Consider the following 7741-nt stretch of genomic DNA (forward strand, 5'->3'; position numbering starts at 1 on the left):
AGAAAGACAGACAGAACAGAGGACTGGCACAACAAACCAATGCACGGACAATACATGAGACAGACTAAAGAACTAGCCAGCGATGACAATTGGCAATGGCTACAGAGGGGAGAGCTAAACGAAGGAAACTAAAGGAATGATAACAGCGGCACAAGATCAGGCCCTAAGAACCAGATATGTTCAAAGAACGATAGACGGAAATAACATCTCTCCCATATGTAGGAAGTGCAATACGAAAAATGAAACCATAAACACATAGCAAGTGAATGCCCGTCACTTGCACAGAACCAGTACAAAAAGAGGCATGGTTCAGTGGCAAAAGCCCTCCACTGGAGCCTGTGCAAGAAACATCAGCTACCTTGTTCAGTAATAAGTGGTACGAGCACCAACCTGAAGGAGTGATAGAAAACGATCAGGCAAAGATCCTCTGGGACTATGGTATCCAGAACGGATAGGGTGATACGTGCAAACAGACCAGACGTGACGTTGATTGACAAAGTCAAGAAGAAAGTATCACTCATTGATGTCGCAATACCATGGGGACACCAGGAGTTGAAGAAAAAGAGAGGTAGTAAAAAGTATAAATATCTGAAAATAGAAATAAGAAGGATATGGGATATGCCAGTGGAAATCGTACCATAATCATAGGAGCACTAGGCACGATCCAAGATCCCTGAAATGGAATCTAGAAAAAACTAGACGATGAAGTAGCTCCAGGACTCATGCAGAAGAGTGTGATCCTAGAAACGGCACACATAGTAAGAAAAGTGATGGACTCCTAAGGAGGCAGGATGCAACCCGGAACCCCACACTATAAATACCACCCAGTCGAATTGGAGGACTATGATAGAGCAAAAAAAAAAAATAAAAAAATAAATAATAATAATAATAAAAATTCTGTATTTACTTTTATGTTCTTTCACTCCTTCAAATGAACACGTTAATCTTTGAATGGTTGAATTTCGCGTCAATGAATTGCAATAATAATATATTAATCATCATCATTATCTTAATAATTATATTCATATAACTATAATATATACGATCTCCAACCTTTCGGCTGTCCTTTTTAAATTTATTATATTTCGGAGGCCAAGGTTTGGGGAAAGGTGTAGGGAGGCGGGTTGGGGTGTGTGGTTTGGATATTCCTACCTCCTGTATGCACATCATTACTGCTCTATAAAGATGGGCTTCTATCCCCTTAGATGACCAAAAGGCTGAAAGATCTGAGGAGTACTCGAACATCACTGGAATTTCATGATCCCTTTGGAGGAATATTATTGAGGTCAACCAGAGTAGCCACTCACAGGGTGAAGCCACTATTGGAAAAGGAGCTTCAGAGATCGAATTAAAAAGATAGGATGATGATTTTGGGAAAACAGATAATATGAGTGTGGTATGGTAATACTGGAGGAGTTTGACGGAGGTTACAGGGAAAGAGAAGTGAATGGGTAATAGTGAAAACATTAACTGGGAGACCATACTTGAAGCTGGTCATTCAAAGGAAAATCCTGGAATGCGATTAATGAGAGGTCTAGACTTCTGATAGTGTGTTAAATTTGCACCAAATGGCCTTTCATAACGATGAAATATAAGTTCAGTCTATCAAGATACTTATTACTGACATATTCCAATTTGCTAGAACATTCACAAAGACCTAATTAAATTGCTGTATATAGAATTTGCTATTATATCAATAAACTGCAATAATAATAAAAAAAAATTACTTTCGAACATATGAACGTTATTTCTCAGTACTTTTAATGTAAAAACTAAGGATGAAAAAGGCTCAGGACTTGAAAAGTTTTTATCTCTAACTTTTAAGCATAATATGGTTTATTGAAATATTTTTGGGTACTTCATATTTCAATTTCTCCTGCAATTCGAGAGTTCAGAGAGAAGTATATTCTTGAATGCTCATATTTTTTACGCATAAACTATTCAATGATTCTGGTTGAGCTCTGATACTCATCAACAAAGGCCAAAATCTCTGTAAATGGTAAAACAAATAAGCAATTCATTTCATCATCATATGTATATATATATATATATATATATATATATAGAATATATATATATATATATATATATATATATATATATATATATATATATATACATCTGATGTATCATACATATATAAGTATTTTTTATGCATGTGTTATGTGTGTGTTTGTGTGTGTGTATGTGTGTAGAACAATGACTAAGCTAAAAGAAAGTATCTTTGAAAAGCTGTCACTTGAAAAAATCTCAAAGAAGTTACTTAATTTTTAATTTTTATATATAGCTTCTATAAGCAGTTTTAGTTATTAATCAGTTAGTCGATATTAAAAGTACTTGTATCTCAAATATGTTAAACCGAATCAAGCTTCATTCTAAAGAAATGAAAATATTCCAATTCAAGCGAACGTAATAAAAATGGAATAATGTGACCCACCTGCCAAAAATTATTTTTTGAATTAAAATAAAATCTGACCGGTGAAAAGTAAATGGGCGAGAAAAATGTACGAGTGAGAGGGAGGCACATAAATGTAGGGAACGGGGGAACATGAAATGGAATTAGTAAAAGAAGGAAGTCCTGAACAAAATATATGAAAGAAAAAGGAAGGTGGAAACGTTACAGGGTAAATGAAAGAAGCCTCTGTTGTATTAAAAGGTTTTCTAGTGAGTGCAAAAGTAGCTTAGTAATTGACGATTTCTTTTAGATCGTAAAAGGAAGGTTGACGATCACTGAGATCATTCATAATGAATATTGTTTATGAGTAAAATACATTACTAAATGAAGCTGTGTCTTCCTTGTTGTTCAAGAGTTCTAAAATGGCAGTCCCCAATTAAAAATAATATGAATAAAAAGTCTTGCGTTAGGTAAAATGTAATTGGTATCGCTAAAGAAGCTTAATTAAGTGTAAAATAAAAAGCGAAATACGACAATGTAGAGTAAGTAAATTGGACGCAGGTATTATGTATTAGGAGTGAATATGAAAAAAAATTAAATACAAACCGAACAATAAAATGCTCCCGGGATCCAAGTCAATATGATACTAATTAAGAGAAGAATAATTCAACGTGACAAGTCATTAAAGAGCTAAAATAATAAAATTCCATATCGAATGCAACAGGTAAACGATAGATTAATTTCCGGAGTGCCCTCGCCTGGATGCGAAATACGATTAATATTCTTAAGAGATGATTACTGCATCATAGCAATGGCCGCATAACGGTGAGATACAATACTAATGAGCCAATGTTGCTGCGATTATTAATCAAGTTAGTCACCTTAGGTGCCAGATGATCGATACCTGCGGTCATGTTTCTCTTGGGGATTATTGTTGTAGTCGCCTGTGGTCACAGTTTCATAGTGCGAGAAGATAAGAGGTGGTGTTTACTTTCATCAACAACACGATTGGAAGATCTTTTAAAGCTAATATATATATATATATATATATAATATATATATATATATATATATATATATATATATATATATATACATTAAGCAATTAATTATGAAAGGTATACGATACAATGGTACCTGAAAATTGGATATGTAAGAAAATTATATCGTTAAACTCCAAGTAGGTATGATATGTATTGGCCACCTATATTTCAGAATACAAAATACGAATAAAAGCAGATAATACGTAAATCATATACCACCTGTATTTCAGAATACAGTATACAAGTAAAGACAGGTGGACGGAATATACTTATATAAAAATGATATTTTTCAGTTTACTGTCGTACATTAAGAACTGTAACAGACTGAAATGAACTGGCAGAATTTAGTTTTATATAGCACTAAAAATTAATCGTTGCCCCTAAGGAAAGAGGCAATAGGGTTATTATAAAGATAACTGAATCATTCGAAAATGAGGCGAAATGATATTGTCTACGATAACTCAGATAAGACTTTTCTTTGAGCTGAACAAGAAGATTCAAAGAGGAATAACAGCAATGAGTATTCAACTCACGGTTGAGAGAACGTCCGTTGGGAAAGATTGAAGCGAGGTTAGAGAGTGCTAAGATGGAGATTCTGTAGAAAATATATACCTCTAGGTGGGGAGCCATGAATGGGCAATGAAAGACAGAGAATTGTAGCACAAAGATACATTGAATATCCTAGAGGAAGATAACAGGCTATGTTTTATCGTGAAACGACACGATTCGAAGCTTTCGCAAAATACGTTTGAGTATATCCGGGATCTAATGAATCGCCGTATATATATAAATAAATATATATATATATATATATATTATATATATATATATATATATATATATATATATATATATTATGATATATATGAATATATATATATAGATATATATAGTATATATACTATATATATATATATATATATATATATATATATATATATATATATATATATATTATATATATATATATATATATATATATATATATATATATAGTGTGAAAAATAAAAAAATTCTTGTGAATAAAAACTATTCTGCATCCTTAGTGGAAAACTATGTATCTTCGTTTTATCTTTACTCTCTCTCTCTCTCTCTCCTCTCTCTCTCTCTCTCTCTCTCTCTCTCTCTCTCTCTCTCTAATCCTAATCCTTAGTTTTTAAGCCACCACCAAAAGCGAGATATCTTCCACAACATTTAAAGGGATCTCACGAAAGAAAATACGAATTTGTTTTAATTTTCTGTGAATTCATGACCTTGTATAAGACGTCGTTCTCGTGTTGACGTTAACTACAAAACTCTTGGATTTTTCCTTTATGAATCGAGCTGTAAATACGAGGAGAGAGAGAGAGAGAGAGAGAGAGAGAGAGAGAGAGAGAGAGAGAGAGAGAGTGTCAAGGTTCTGGTTAACTCCATAAGATTTTATTCATATATAAAAAAATTAAATATTAAGTTGCATGAGAAAACCACAAAACTTTTAATACATTACATTAAGCAAAAGAAAATTTGAGATACCACTATATTCCCAGATAAAAACATAAAACATAAACAAAAAAAACAATAAACCATCAAAGTAGTCTGGCCAATCCCCAAATCCAATATATCGTATGGTATACAAATGGTGACTCACAATGATTCGAGAATTTCTCTCTACAAGTGCTTACGAGGCGGGAGCTGGGACTAGAAACACCACTCGTTGGAAAACGGAACGCAGGACCACGTCAGAGAGAGAGAGAGAGAGAGAGACAGAGAGAGAGAGAGACGGGGGGTGGGGGGGGGGGGGATAGTAGGAGGAGTCGGTATTGCATGGATACGTTACTAAAGTATTACGTAGTAATAAATGCTTTAGAATATTTTCGTACTTGTTACGAATCAGGGTAAATTTTTAGAATGAATCTATTCATAAAGCAGGAATGTTGGAATCTGACGGCAAAAGAGAGAGAGAGAGAGAGAGAGAGAGAGAGTCGTGCTAGGCATATTAGGCAATATATATTTCCACTCGGGGATTAATGGTTCTACGGCCTTTGTAATAATAAAAAAAATAATTTAGATACGATGGAACGTACTTGATGCATTATAGTTGTTATTTAGTATTACTCTTAATACTAATATTCATAACCCAATAAAACTGTTCTTTATCAAGTTATTTAATTAGGTAAATTCTGCATTTATTACTGGAAATTTACATGAAAAAAACGGAATACTCAGACAAAGAAATGAAGGTGTTTAGATCTCAGAGATGTAGAGGTGTCTAGACAGGTCAAATTCTTTTTAACTTCTTTTTTTTTTTTTTTTTTTTTTTTTTTTTTTTTTTGCCAGCAACATTGCTCTCTATTTAATATTGAAGCAGCTTTAACCTTGATGCTCTGCACAGTTCAGGGATTAATTTTACGGAATTCTGTCACACTTTTGTTCTGTATTTTCATCTGCAGCATCGTCTCGAATTTCCAAGATCATTTTAGGATTTTCTCATTTCCCTGGAAAGATAAGTTTGCAGTTTTATTCTAGTTCACAATTTGACGTTAATGTTTTTATGGTTGCTTGTGTGTTTTTTTGTAAATCTAATGTGCATTATTTTTCATGTTTCATATTCGACTATGCTGCCAAAGTACAATTTTGCCTTCATTAGATTTAATTATGTTTTCATGCCTTTTATTTTGAAATACTTTTTTGTATTATTAAAAACGATTATGGGTTATTATGTAGTCTGAATCTGATTGTTCTTTGTATGTTTTGTATTTATTTGGATGTAAGTTTTGTTAAATTTAATGTGACTTCAATACTCATAATACATGTCATTTCAGAACGAAAAGGACTCGAATCTGTGGTAATAAGATGTATAAAGCATAGTTTAATCATATATAATTCGTAAGTATAAGTATTCACTTAATATATTTTACTTACATAAGAGCAGTCAAATTTATAGATTTCACGATTAGGTTTCAATGTTTTATTTTTTTTATTTTACGGGATGTATTGCGGGAAAACAGAGTTTCGATATTATTATACTATTATTATCATTATTATGGTAGATGAAACCTATCCAATGGAACAGGCACACTAGGGCCATCGGCATGAAATTCAAGCTTCCAAAGAATATGGTGTACAAAACAAAAACAAAAATAATAATAATAATGTTATGTTATTAATAGGAATCGTGTCTCATATTTATATAACATTTCCTTTATCCTAATAATAGAATATAACAAATAAGAAGTTACTTTAGAGATAAACAATTCGAGGGAATTGAAAAAACACCGAAAATCCAGACTCTCCCGTCAAGGATTTTCGAAAACCCTCTTTCCGAGAACTCTTTCCTCTCCACTTTCCCTATTCCGTCGAAAGACACTTCCCTTTTCCCTTTTCCAAACCAAAAACTCCGTGTTGCGACAGAGAGAGAGAGAGAGAGAGAGAGAGAGAGAGAGAGAGAGAGAGAGAGAGAGAGAGAGATCCCTCAGTCCAAAGGTCTGAAAGGAGAGTTGAGGGCGAAGATACCATCGCCCTTCGAAACCACCACTGTAAGGGAGGAGGCCACAGGATAGCCATATCTTTTCTCTCCATGGCTGTTTTACATTTTCATTTCAATTTTGCGGCCGTAGAGGAGAGAGAGAGAGAGAGAGAGAGAGAGAGAGAGAGAGAGAGAGAGAGAGAGAGAGAGAGAATACTTAGTATAGTAAAACACGACTATGACAGCATTTTACTGAAGTCCTTTCTGAGTCGTACCACTTTCAGATAACATGTTCCACAGGTTTTATCCAACATTATGCTTTAGAGAGAGAGAGAGAGAGAATGAGAGAGAGAGAGAGAGAGGAGGAGGCCCTTTCTGTCTAATTTAGATCCGTGTGAATTTTTTCTTTGGGGGAGGGGGGGGGGGGGGGGGTTTAGGATATATAGAATAAAGAAAAAGATATGCTGGAATTCCTGAGAATATGAAAGCCTCCTTCAGTACACCCTAAGGGCGGTTTTATGTTCTTGAAGGAGTAAAGAAATAGGAATATGTTTTTATTCATGTATCCTTCATGATGCTATTAATGAATAATATAGGAGAATTAATGTTCTATTCACACTTCCTTCATGTTGAAAAGGAATAACTCATTCATACCTCTTTTGTCAGCAATAAATATTTTCGTGTAATTATATTACTCTATTGACTAAATTGTGATCACAAAGGTTAGCTTTGATATTAGAATATATCATAACTTTCATCGTTTTATAAATATTTTGAAAATTGTAGCATTAAATATAATTTCCGTTTCAAATGAATTATTGTCTAAATGTTGCTGTAAAATAGCACATAAATCATTTA

This window comes from Macrobrachium nipponense, chromosome 15 (assembly GCF_015104395.2).
Source record: "Macrobrachium nipponense isolate FS-2020 chromosome 15, ASM1510439v2, whole genome shotgun sequence".
In the NCBI taxonomy this organism is placed as follows: domain Eukaryota; kingdom Metazoa; phylum Arthropoda; class Malacostraca; order Decapoda; family Palaemonidae; genus Macrobrachium; species Macrobrachium nipponense.